Consider the following 12956-nt stretch of genomic DNA (forward strand, 5'->3'; position numbering starts at 1 on the left):
GCGAGTTGAATAGTTAAGGGGAGTTAGTAGGGCATGTTAGGATAGGGTAGGGTAATGTACAGTGAAGAGAAGAATAATGTGGAATGCTAGTTGAGAAGGGAAGGTCTAGAAGTGAATGGAGAGAGATATTGTAGGCAAGGATAATGGAAGAATGAGTGTATAGGGGTATCGGAACATTGTAGTGGGAGGAGTAGTGGGAGGGGAAAGAGAGGTGGATTGTTCTCTGATTAGAGAATAGAGGGAGGGGTAATTGGAAGAGGACTGTGATTGGATAGTAGGTTTGGTAGGAGGAGTTTGTTAGGTATAAATGTAGATGTGCTGAGGCGGGTGAGAATTGGGGGCAGGGTATTGGAGCGGAGTGAGCCTGTAGGGCGAACTAAGTGGGTTCAGACAGGTAAGTGAGCCAGTCAGCCAAAAACTATAACAGTAAGCAGTTGATTACTGAGTTCCTTAGTGGAGACAGGGTAGGTCAAGGGGGATAGATAATATTGGTCGTGAAGGTAAGTAGTAGCAAAGCAAAGTAAGCAGTGAGTAGCAGGTAGAGATAGGGCAGAAAGACAGTTCACAAGCCTAGGACAGAAACATTAAAAATCTATGGAGATCAGGGAAGAATGGAAGAGTAAGAGTTAAGAGCTCTAAGAAGAGATCCTTCTTGAGGAATCAGCATGGAGTGAAGGAGATGTGGTTTCGTAAGTTTCAGGGTTTTCCCCAGAAAGCTCAGGGTTCATCTTCCCCCAGGGCAGAGGGGGATATGACCACCCCCCACCCATGGCAGAGGGGGTCTGAAAAAACCAGGGAACTCTAGATTCGTTCACTGATGGACCCTTTCAGCAATCCTGAGGGATTGCCCGACTGCTAATCTCTGGAGGCAGTCGGGAGGGGTCTATCTCGGCACCCAACAGCCTGGGAGTCCATCACTAATGATCGTTGTTTGCTGCAAATCATTTCCAGAGGTTACTCTATCCCCTTTCTTCATCCTTTCTCTCCGCAGAAACACCTGCCAGACATTTCACCTGGTCAGTAGGTGTAGGCGGCAGTAGAAATCTCCAGACTGCTCTCAAAACGCAACATCCAGTCCCCCCAGACCTGTCTGGATCAGGCATTTATTCCAGGTTCTAAATAACCACAAATGTATACCCAGTTCCAAAAACGACTCCGCCAGTAGATCCCAAATCAAAGAAATTTATTGTAGTAATAGCTGTTTAGCACAAACTTGACCTCCCTCTAGCGCCTCAGCAAATGCCTTTAACAGAGTACAACCATACCAGTTTTCAACTTTATTTATATATTAAAACAAAGTCAATAAAACGATCAAGAACAACTCATTACAAGAGCCATTTCCAGTTAAGCTCTCTATTTAACCCATTAGGGTCCAAGGTATTAAATTTTAAAATAAAAAGTGCTGCTTTACATTGTAATATACTTTTTAAACACATACCCCTTTCACAATGCACTTTTTCCAAAACAGTACCCTTTAATTTACTCCCGTCGTTATGATACATTTTAAAATATAATCCTAATGGGCTTTCCACTTTCTCATTTATTCAGTTCTTTTTGATGCCAAAGAAAACAGGAGACTTAAGACCCATTCTGGATCTTTCTACCATGAGCCTGTCCATTGCCAAGACAAAGTTTCGGGTGGTCACCCTTCATTCCATTCTGCCCTTCTTGCAAATGAGTGACTGGATATGCCCTGTGGACCTTCAGGATACATACCATCACATAAAGATGAACAGATGCTCCTTGATGGTTCCTTCCCTTCCAGCTGGGAGCCAGTTATTTTCAGTTCAGAGTGCTCCCATTTGGACTCACCACCACCCCCGGTGTTTACCAAAATGATGTCAGTAGTGGCGGCTCGCCTGCAACTGCAGAGGTTTCAGGTCTTTCCTTACCTGGATGATTGGCACCTTTCCGCTCCCTCCAGCCACTGACTGATTCAGGCCAGGGATTGCCTTCTCCATCTAGCTCTGTCCCTGGGCTTCACGATAAATCTTAAGTCACAGCTTGCACCTGTTCAGATATTGGACTTCAGCAGGACACGGTTGGATACTACACAGGGCAGAGTATTTCTGCCCTCAGACAGGTTATTATCACTTCATCTCTTACATTACATTCTACAGACCCAGCTTCCCTTGGCAAGTCTGGTTCTTCGGGCGTCAGAGTCCATGGCAGCCACAATCACCCTTCTTACAACCTCCACATGAGGGTTCTTCAGTGGTCCTTAGTGGCGCAGGGGTCCATTTTTGATCTCCCCTTGTCCGCATCCTTTTCAGTTGTCTCTGAATTGCCGGAACTCTCCTGTGGTGTCTTCAGTCCCAGGACTTTCTGGCCTGCACTTTTGTTCTTCCTTCCCTCGCAATCACTGTGACCATGGATGCTTCCTTGCTCAGGTAGTGGGGGGGGGGGGGCATTGCATGGGAAGGACGGTCCAAGGCACATAGTCTTTCCTGTAGACCAGTCTGCTTATCAATGTCCTGTAGATGCGGGAAATGCTTTTGGCATTGCAAGTTCTCCATGCCTTTCTCCCTACCGGGATGATTGTCATCCAGACGGACAACTATGTCTGTGGTCTGGTACATCAACAAACAGGGGGGAACCAGTTCTTACCTCCTCTCGTGAGGCCATGAGATTGTGGGAGTGGGCGATCTCCAACCATTTTCTGGTGGCAACGCACATTTCGGGGAAGTCAAATATTCTAGCGGACAGGCACAGCAGATCTATTCTGATGCCGTACAAGTGGCCTGTGAATCTGTCAGTAGCGGACAGGATCTTCCTAAGGTGTGGGGATGTCCTTGCTGCGATCTCTTCTTCTCTCCTTCCAGTGTGAAGTGCAGTGACTCTTTTTCTCTAATCCCCTCTCCGGGGGAGTCGCCCAGAGATGCTTTAGTCTGTTCTTGTTACAAAAATATGTAGGAGTGAAACACGTAGGAGTGGAAAAAGTAGAAGATTTAGTAAACCACTGATAGTAATAACTGAAGAAAATTGCAGATTCCTTTACTGAGTGCGTACGAAAAACATGGATTAGATTACTACTCACGGTAGGGTGAAGCACCTTGCTTGCAGTATTTAGAAACAGTACAGATTAAGTGCATGGACAACAGAAAAATAGTGGTTCAAGTTGATAATCAAATTTCATGAGGGCTAGTAGATCATACAATTTACTGTGTTACAGTGCTCATAACACTGATTTTCTTTAACCAGGGACTTTGTCATCGCCTGTACTTAGCAAGGTCACTATGAATGATGAATTAACTCTCTTATTAAAGTTGCATTTTGCACTTATTAATATTTTGTGCAGTGTTGGCCAATATTATTGTGACCTTTCAGTTTTTAACACATGATTGTGCAGATCCTTGTTCATAATATTGTAAAGATAATTTTATACATTCATTTTGGCTGTTTTTAATTTTTTTCTGCAAATTAAAATGTTTTTCCTGGAAGCACCAGTCCATGATTTTTTTTAATTGAAATATGTGTTAGTATTTCTTATTACCCTTCTGTCAAGTTGCAGCTGAATTTAATGTGCTGACATTTCTTGATAACTGAAAACCTTTGTCTTGGCTGAAAATTAGTTGTCTGCAGCAAAGTGACATTCATTTCATCCACTGACGTGATATTTTTCAGCATTTTACTTAAATACCAAGGGTGCAGATCATTTAGTGTATGTTTGAGATAATTTACTAGATCCGTATATTCAGTTTGCTTTTGATTTTAAAATCATTTCAAGCAGTATTCTCTAACAAAAGTTAATGTAATGTTTATCATAAAAATGTCACACCAGTCGGTGTCTGACCTGGTGAGAAGGTTTTCTTTGTATGTTTATTCATGCACTGCTCCAATATTTTCACCAGTTTTTTTTTTGCAGAAGTATTTAAAGGCAACATTCAAGTGTACATTATATTTGGCTGTGCTGGGTGTGTAGTGAAAGAAGAAAACCGCCTTTATTTTATGATAAATGCAAGTCTTGTTCAGAGTCCTAGTAAAGGTAGAGTGGAGGGGTGGCTGGCCTGGGGTGCAAGTTTTCAGGAGCTGTAATCAGCACTGTAGAAGATGTGCTGATCAGTCCCAGTAAGCAGTGTATGCATTCATTTATGTAGCCATGATTGTGATCACTGTTGCTTAAGTGACGGTGTTTGACTTGCTTTACCATTATACGATTTGCAGAATGTTTGTGCTACTAATCTGCCCTTGACTTGCAGTTCTGCATGTAGTGTGATTTCCAATACCGTTTACAGACTTGCAAGTTGAGGGTCACATTTGTCTGCAGTGTGTGCACTTATTAGTTGTAGGAAAGCACTATTATGTAGATATACCAGCTGTTTGCTGAAGACTTTATTTTGGTCCTTATCTGCAGGATACTTTTTGGATCTGTGGCTTTGCTAGGAATTCATTTACCTAGCTATGTACGGTGCTTTGTCATTCCTGTAGTATTCCATGACTGTAATGCCAACAGGATAATGGTTCAGAATACATCAGCGGAAAATAAGTCTTGAAAATTTTGAGTAGTATATAGACTTGTTTAGTTTCATCCTGGAAAAGATGGCCATGAATTAGTGTTAGGACTGGGTTTATAATGTGGTGTTTTACAAGTATTTATAGGCGAGTTCTGTAATTTGTTGTACATTATTTTGCACATTGGATATTTTTTGGTGTAATATGCCATAATTAAGTCATGTTTTACTAGTGTTTTATAAAGCAGCAACATAACATCTAAAAATGGTGAGAAATTTTGTTTTATTCTTAAAATGTAGCTTTCAGGGTGCTACATTTGTTCCCAGTAATTTCTGTTTGGTTTTCTTTTATTTCAGTCCTAGCAGGGTCAAATGAACACGTGTACCTGAACATAAATCTAACTGAAATGCTGCAGTACATCTTTTGAGGACTTTCTAGTACTTAAAGCAATTTATGTGTAAAATTTGTGGGATAAAACAAAATGTGTTAACTTTTTAACTTTCTCTTGGTTTTACAGCCTGACTTTTTATGTGGAAAAAAACTGATAGACGTGACTAATTTGGGTGTATGCTCTTTTTGGGGAAAAAAAGAGAGTACTGTATATATTTGGGGTTCAGAAACCCACAAAGTCCAGCAGTTTGCATGGTGTTTGTCCACATGAAATATTAAATGCCTGATCTGTATTCATTTGGGTTAAGTGATTTGTGTGGCTGGGTAAGAGGGGTCTGACATTTCAGGAAAGCAAGGCAATTCAGTAAAGTGAGAAGTGGTTCTTGTTTAGTTGTTAGGACTTGCCTTCCAGGAAGAGGAAATGGTGGTGTTTCAAATGGAGGGCAGTTAATTGTCCTAGAGATCTTTAGATCCAGGTTTGCTTTTGGTGCTTCTGTAGTGTGGGAAAGTCTTGCATGGAGATCCACCAAGGAGGATAGCTTGAGACTCCAGTCCTGTAGGTGAAGGCAATGAAACCCCAATGCTACAAATGAAAGTTACATACTTAACATAATTGTGCATCTGTATTTGGTGATTTCGTAGTTATCAGTATTCTCACCCACCATCTCCCAGCCTGGGCTTGGTGAGCTATGTTTTGCTTTTTATAAGGAAATGGTTGTTGCTTTCATAAGTGTGATTGTCAGTTTTTCCTTGCTCCCAAGATATGAATTTGGGGTCCTTTGCCCCTCTGGATTATGGGAAAGGAAATGGCTTTAGGTAGCCTAAGGAAAGTTCTCACAGCCAGGGGACCAAGTACCTGCTGGTACTTTTCCGCCTATAGGCAGTGACCATGGGTTCACTGTGAGATCTACCCTTTGGTAAACAAACTTTTGCTTACACTAAATAAATAATTTTTGTTTTGGGTATAAGCATAATATCTGGTACAAGTTTTGTATTGATTTGTAAATCATGGCTGTTCATTCACCGTGGAATCCCCAGAGAACCAGATATGATGTCCTTCATATCACTGTTAAAGTATTCCTTACTCAAGGGATGTCCTGCCAAGGGCAGACCAACGTCTGGCCAGCATATCAAAGCCTTAGGATTTTAAGGATGTCTTGTTTCACACATGCTCCCTGCTCACAGCGTAGGGCATAAAGGTGATGTACAACAATACTTACCTCAGAACTACTTTGACGCCAGTGTGAAAGCCATCTTAGATCTGCCTTGAACACTCCATCTGATGGTTATCAAACTGTTTCAGATAAGTGCCCTGTTGGGGATTTTCTTTACTGTTGTGAGGTTACATGTCACTCAGAAAGGGAAATTCAGTGCAGTAGCTATTCTGTCTGATTCCTCTGCCACAATTGCTTCAGAGGCCAGCATGCATCTAGCTTTCCACATGTAATAGGAGGCTGTGCAGATAACCATTAAGGATGTTGGAGAACCGGGGCTGATTATATCCAAGGGACCTAGGGGTGCTTTGCAGATTCTTGTTGAGGAGGAGATTCCCACTAGGTTGATTGTCGGAAAGGGTCTGAACCTCCTAAGATCTTAAGAGCTGACATCCCTTTGAAACAGAAGCAGAAAACAAAACCTATTTCCCCTGCTCCTAAGGATCCTCAACATGAATGGTCAGATTTTACACACGGTGTGTTTAATGCACTCATGGCCTTGAAGCCCCCAGGGAGTTTCTGTTCCTGCCTCCCCTTAGTCGTCTCCTCTTAAGATGCCTAGGGAGCAGGATTCTTCAGACGAGGACTTGGACTCTGGAGAAGAGTCTTTGGCTCATTCCTGTCAGATTCCTTCTCCATTAGAATATGGCTCTGAGGAGAAGGACTCCATTAATACAGATTCTCTCTCTGAAGGGTGCTGCAATGGGGATTCTGCGGCTCGTATAGTGGAATTTAAGTAGGACTGTACCCAGGTTTCTGATGTTCAGAAAAGTTATTAACTCTTCCAGATGGAGTCTTCTAAATGTTCTACTATCCCTCCTGTCCTTGCTACCTTGTTGGAGACTTTTCAAGAGCTTCTTAGGCTCCTGGTTCTCAGCTTCCAGCCCCTAAAAAACTGATAGGTTTTATAAGGTGGCTGATTGTAAGTTTCTTTACGGCTGTCCTTCTGCTGACCCCTCTGTTGTCTTCCATTAAATTGCTTCCTTCTGTCAAGGACAGTAGGGCCAAGGAAAGGCTGGGCAAAAAGGTGTACACTTCTGCTACATTGGCCTTTTGGGCTATTAACTACCAGACCCATATGACCAGGTATGTTTTAGCTCTTCCGTCAGGCTTTTCAGATTATTTCTGACCTTCCTGATTCTGAGGGGGAAGTCTTTGTCTCTTTGTTGGGCTCTTCTTCTCAAGTGGCCCGTCATATATTAAATGTAGTTATGATGCAGCTGATGCTTCTTATAGAGCTGCTGCTTTTGGTTCTGTGTTAAGACTGTATTCTTGACTTTGTCTCCAAACTTTGCCTGATGTTGTGTCTTTCAACTTTTCCCGGTTAGAGGGCGCCACAGCGGAACTCCGGTCCGCTAATGATTGGTAGTTGATTTTTACGTGCTGAGTTACCAGCCCTGACACACAACCTTCAACGAAGGTACGCCCATTCACGCATGTCTCCACGCAGCAGACGCACTAGCTGAGAATCGAACTGGACAGTGTCTTACTGTGAGGCGACAACGCTACCGCAGCACCACCACCGCGGATGATATTGAGGCTAAATTGATGGATGCTCCTCTTGACATAAATCTCTTTGGTTCTGCAGCTGCTAAGCTTTTTAAATCTTTGCAGAAGAAAGGTAAGGCCTTGCAGCTATTGAAACATACTTTTGTTTCCCCTTTTGCCAAATTTAAGACAAATTGTCCTTCCAAGCCTGCCTTTATATGTAGCCTGTTTTGCCCTCCTCCCAAAGGTAAAACTAGTTCTAGAAGGACTCCTGCCAAGTCTACTCAGAAACCACCTTTTGCAGACAAGCCAGGTTCTGTCTAACTACTACTTTCCTTCCTCCTAGGTCAGGTTTCTTTGCATCTCTTTGTGTCCCTTCACAATTGATTAAGGCTCACTCAGGATTCTTGAGTTCTCTCAGTCATTTGTCAGGGGTATTACATGGTGTGGAAATACCTTCCTCCTTTTTTGGACATTCCTCAACCTTGTCAGGAACAGCTGCCCTTTTTTTCTCTATGTACTTGAGAGCCTTTTGTCTCAAGGTATCATCCAAGTGGTTTCTGCTCCTCAATGGTGGAAGAAGTTTTATTCCCGAATTTTTCTGGTTCCTAGGGAAAATGGCACCTGGAGACCTATTCTGAATCTCTCTCAGCTCAACATTTCTGAAGGTTCCTTCCTTTAAAATGCTTTCCCTTCAGACCCTGTTTCCTCTTCTACCTCAGGCTTTCTTAGTCTCTGGATTTCAAGGATGCCTGTCTTCAAATCCCTATTCATCCCTGTTTAAGGAAATTGTTTCTGTTTCTTCCTTGCATTTTAATTTTACTGCTTTGCCCTTTGGCCTCTGTACTGCCCCAAGGGTCTTCACCAAATGCCTTGTTCCTGTGATTGCCTTTTGCAGGATGAGGGGGGATATACATTTTTCCTTACTGGACAACCTGCTCATTCAGGCTTTCTCTCCAGAGACCCTGCTTCAGCACCTTCAGTATTATATTTGCCTCTTGCAAAGCCTGGAGTTTGCAGTAAATTTCTAGACGTCCTTCCGGACTCCTCCTTAGTATCGTGTGTTTTGTTTTGTGTAGGCTGCAAACCATACTTATGCTGGTATCCCTGATGCATCCCATGGCTTTGACTCAGATTGCCTTTTTTTCAGCCCATCTTCCTCAGGTCTTCGTTATGGCCAGGGAGTTTCTAAGGGCTCTGGGGTACATGGCGTCTGCCATTCCTATGCTTCTTCTAGCCAGGCTTTATATGAGAAAGCTACAGTGGTTCTTAAAATCAGTATGGCTTCAACATTCTCATCCTTTGGACTTTCTAGTTTTTCCTCTTTCATGTCTCAAGCTAGAGCTTCACTGGTGGATTCATCAGCTGCCTGTCAACTCAGGGCTTCCTTTTCAGGCCCCAGTCCCCTCTCAGGAACTTTGTTCGGATGCATCAGATGTGGGGTGGGAGTGGGGATGCTTCTTTTGGCCCTCTAATGGTTCACAGCCTTTAGTCCCTTCGTCAGTATCAACATCAAGGAGATGAGCGCTGTCCTTTTGCTGTTCAGGCATTCCGTACTCTATTTCAGGGCCTCTCAAAATCTTTACAGGCAGTACCACAATGATGTAGTACATCAACAAGCAAGGGGAGGATACAGTCCTACCACTTGTGCAGATTAGCTGTTCAGGTTTGGGATCTGGCTGTCCATTATCAGGTGACTGTTCAGACTGTTTATATTTCTTTGGAACAGAACCTTGTAGCAAATTCTACGAGCAGGACCATAACACAGACTCCCAAGTGTATGCTTCACAGAGATATGTTTGTGGACATTGTTCAGCAGTGCGGTACTCCTCATGTAGATCATTTTGCCTCCCTTCTGAGCAGAACTTCCTCTCTCTTGTATCAGAATCCTGTGTCGTCTGGCATGGAAGCGGGTGCCCCCTCTTTTTTTTTTTTTTTTTTTTTTTTGGAAAGGGATGTTTCTTGATGCCTTCTCTCCCCTTCCTCTCATACGGAGGGTCTTGTTCAAGATAGAACAGGACTCTGCTAAAATCTTTTGGTGAAGACATTGATAGCCCTTGAGGTGGGGTGCAGAAGAGGGTATCGCCACAAGTTACCTCACAGGGTGGACCTACTCGCACAAAGCAAGGGGTCTCTCATCCATCCTCACTTGACACTATGGATGATAGGATTTTGATCCCTTTTAGGCACCTTTTTTCTGAGGATGTGCTTTGGGTTGTGCAGGAGGCCAGGAAACCCACTACCAGGAAGTCTTTTGTCCAAATAGAAGAGATTTTGCTCATAACCAGGATCCCTTTTCTGTGGATATTATTTTGGTTCTCTTATTTGTGTGAAGTGTTCCAGGCTGCGTTGGCATTTTCTTCAGTTGAAGTCCACCTTTCAGCTATTTGTTTGCCTGCCTTTCTTTGGCTTCTAGATTTGTGGACAAACATTTTCTTAAAGGTGTCCTTCATGTTAGGCCTTCCAGGAAGCCTATTCCTCCTGGGAGCTTAATTTTGTTCTTGAAAACTTGACTCTGGCTCCTTTTTGAGCCTGCAGCTTCGGCTTCCTTATAGCATTGTACTGGGAAGACTGTTCTTCTTTTGGCCCTTGCTTCAGCTAGAAGCGTGTCTGAGCTTCAGCCCCTTGTGGCTGTCCGTCTCTTAGTTTTTCTTAGGGATAGGGTGTCCTTTCTTACTAATCCTCCTTTTATGGCCAAGGTGGTTAATGAGTTCTCTTAATCAGTCTATTAAATTTGCCTACTTTTTCCCCTTTCTCCGCAGTCTGGTTCATAGGTTAGTACTAGGCTAACTGCCCTTGCGAGCCATTGTAAGCCTAGCCAATTATCCCTAGTGAGACTCGAACCCTGCACCTTGTGTTTGTAAGGCAAACACCTTCACCATTAGGCCACCCTCCCAACCGTTGGTGAGAAAGTTCTGTACACCTACGTTTGTATATATACTTACAAATATATTTATGTAATATATATGTGTAAAAATTATACAGTTTGTATGTACATACATATTTATTTGCATGTACACATCTCTTTTTTTTTCCAACACTTTCATAGTCTGTTGAATGACACCGTACATTGCTGATTTGTTGCACTTGTTTTAGTAGTCCATTTGTCAGATGTCTTCTAGTATTGGGTGGGTATAGACAAGTATTACAATGACCGTTCCCAAAAAAGGCAGTGGAGTTGTGTAAGGTGTTTCACAGCGACTTCTCCTCAAATATTTATTGTTATGGTCACTGGGGACTTGTCCATAATCATCGTCTTTTCTGTTCTGATAAAATATTTCATATTTATCTGCCATGCTGGAATTGCTGTCCTGCTGGTGTGACTTTATAGCATTACATTTGGTAGTATTGGATACTGATGGATGTGGTATACCACAAGCACTGATGCTAGGGTTACCACCGGTCTCTCTTTGTGAGAGACAGTCCCACTTTGGGTAGTTGTGTCCTGTGAAAAAAACTAAAAAATGGCAAATGTCCTGAGATTTTAAGACAAAGTATGTTTCTTAAGTTTTGTTTAATAGTTGCATAAATCAGTTTTTTTGTATCTGGAACACACAGATATATGATATAGCATAAGCAAAAGTGCCATAAAAATAAGCTTTTATTTTAGCAAAAAAAAGTGAAGTTCTGTCCTTTGCACTGGCCATGGGTATGTTTTAGCCTGCAAAATCTCACACGTCTACAAAAAATGTCCCACTTTTGGGTATTTGAAAAGGTGGCAACCCTAACTGATGCTCTAGTTCACTTGATGCATCTGGTTAATGATACTGCAAACTGTTAGTTACTGGTTACAGCATGCTTTCTGTAATACTATTTTAAACCAGTTATGTTACAAGTGCAGGTTAGCAGTGATATATTTCTGAGCTTACAGGTGCAAGAAGTAAGACAGAGTGAACAAACCAGGCTATATAAGGTAGCCTTGTACTCCCTGGGTTAGGGTGAGCTGCAGTGATTCCTGGCAATGAAGGTGGGAGGTGTGGTGAGAAGATTCAGCACAAAAAGTGAGTTTGTTTTTTGATTGATTTGATTGTATTTTATTTAATTAATGTATTTATTTATTTTTACATTTCTTCACCGGGAAAATATATGTATACAGTTTAAGACAAAAAATTGCATACCGCAGTGAGAGGACTTAAATGCAGAAAAGAAATAAAGTACATAAATAGCAGAGCAACACACATGTAATTGCATAAGTCAGTAGACACAAGTGTTCACTTTTTGTTCTTTTGCAAGTCTGCTTAAAGCAAATACCTGTAGTTTGCTGTTATTGAAACCTTCATGTAAGCCATCAGTTAACCCTCCTTCTCTTGTAGCACATGGGCAAACTTTATTTGAATCCCTATTTTCATATGCATTTTGCTTGTTGCAGGAGTTTTGCCTTTTGAATCTGATGATGCAGCATTTTTTTTCTTTTAATTGGTATTAATGTGTTGTACAGATTGTTGCATGCATTTTGTTTGACTTGCTCTATCTCCTTGCAGTTCGCATATTTTTTAACCATCATGTTAGGAAAACTTTTAAGTGATTTCTAGATTAATTAGATTAATGAAAAGAACTGCTAATGTTATGATGTGCACTGACCACTGACCTTAATTAAAGAAAGCATCTGTGATTGTAAGTTGGCAGTTAATCATCTGGCCTAATTTTTCGGTGGACCTTGGCTGCATGTGGAGGTCTGAGTACTTTTTATGGTCCTTTCAGATTTTTGTTTGCATCTTGATGTCTATGAAAGTGTAGATCTTTGGTGTGCTTAAAATACGTGTCTAACTCATTGATGTGAATATTTTGTTTTTTTATTGATCACAAAATTTGCCCCATACACATTTGTATTATCTTTTCTCTCTTGGTTCATTTTATTCTGATCTGGGTACTGTTAGTTGGGAGTTGTTACATTTACATTCATTATCGCGTAATTAATTTGAGTACATTCCATGCGGACATTAATGGATGTAAATAAAATGTGCTTGATAAGTGTTCCTAAATTAAATGGGATTACTTGGCACACATTGTTAGTTGGTGACTAATGGCACTTTAGTTTAAAAGTGAGGATGCTCTGATTGGCTGACACATGTAAGCGTTAGATTAATAGAATATAAACCTTTGTATGCGGCATTGTAATTTAAAATGTTAACTGCAGTATTAATTAAAAATGTATTTTGTTCTCAATACAAAATTTTCATTGTGACATTTTAGGCTTTGTGTTGGCATTGTTAAAGATTAGGAGCATAGTAAACGTTTCCCTTATTTTCTTTATTTTGTTAAGTAAGTGGTAAACAAAGCTCCATGTATGCCTTTGTGGTCAGAAATGAAATAAGACTGAAATGGTTTAGTGAGACAGTGTCTGCATATACACCCATTTCTTGTGTTTTACTTTGGCTTAAAATGCATTAATTTGGGCAGCATATTACCTGT

The 12956-nt window shown here is 41.5% G+C and overlaps 1 protein-coding gene across 3 annotated transcripts in view; it reads left to right on the plus strand.

Annotated features, from left to right (window-relative positions):
- The window catches only part of LOC122789967 (kelch-like protein 13), a 419724-nt gene that overhangs the window by 49382 nt on the left and 357386 nt on the right, over positions 1 to 12956 (plus strand). The window contains exon 1 of one of the 3 annotated variants that reach the window (XM_044057469.1): positions 11414 to 11545. The exons of the other annotated variants lie outside the window; for them this stretch is intronic. The gene's annotated coding sequence lies outside the window, so the exon portion shown is untranslated. Of the gene's footprint in view, positions 1 to 11413; positions 11546 to 12956 lie in introns of those variants that run through there. 3 annotated transcript variants of the gene reach the window in all.

Source organism: Protopterus annectens, chromosome 15.part0 (genome assembly GCF_019279795.1).
Source record: "Protopterus annectens isolate FY-2018-M chromosome 15.part0, PAN1.0, whole genome shotgun sequence".
NCBI lineage: Eukaryota > Metazoa > Chordata > Ceratodontiformes > Protopteridae > Protopterus > Protopterus annectens.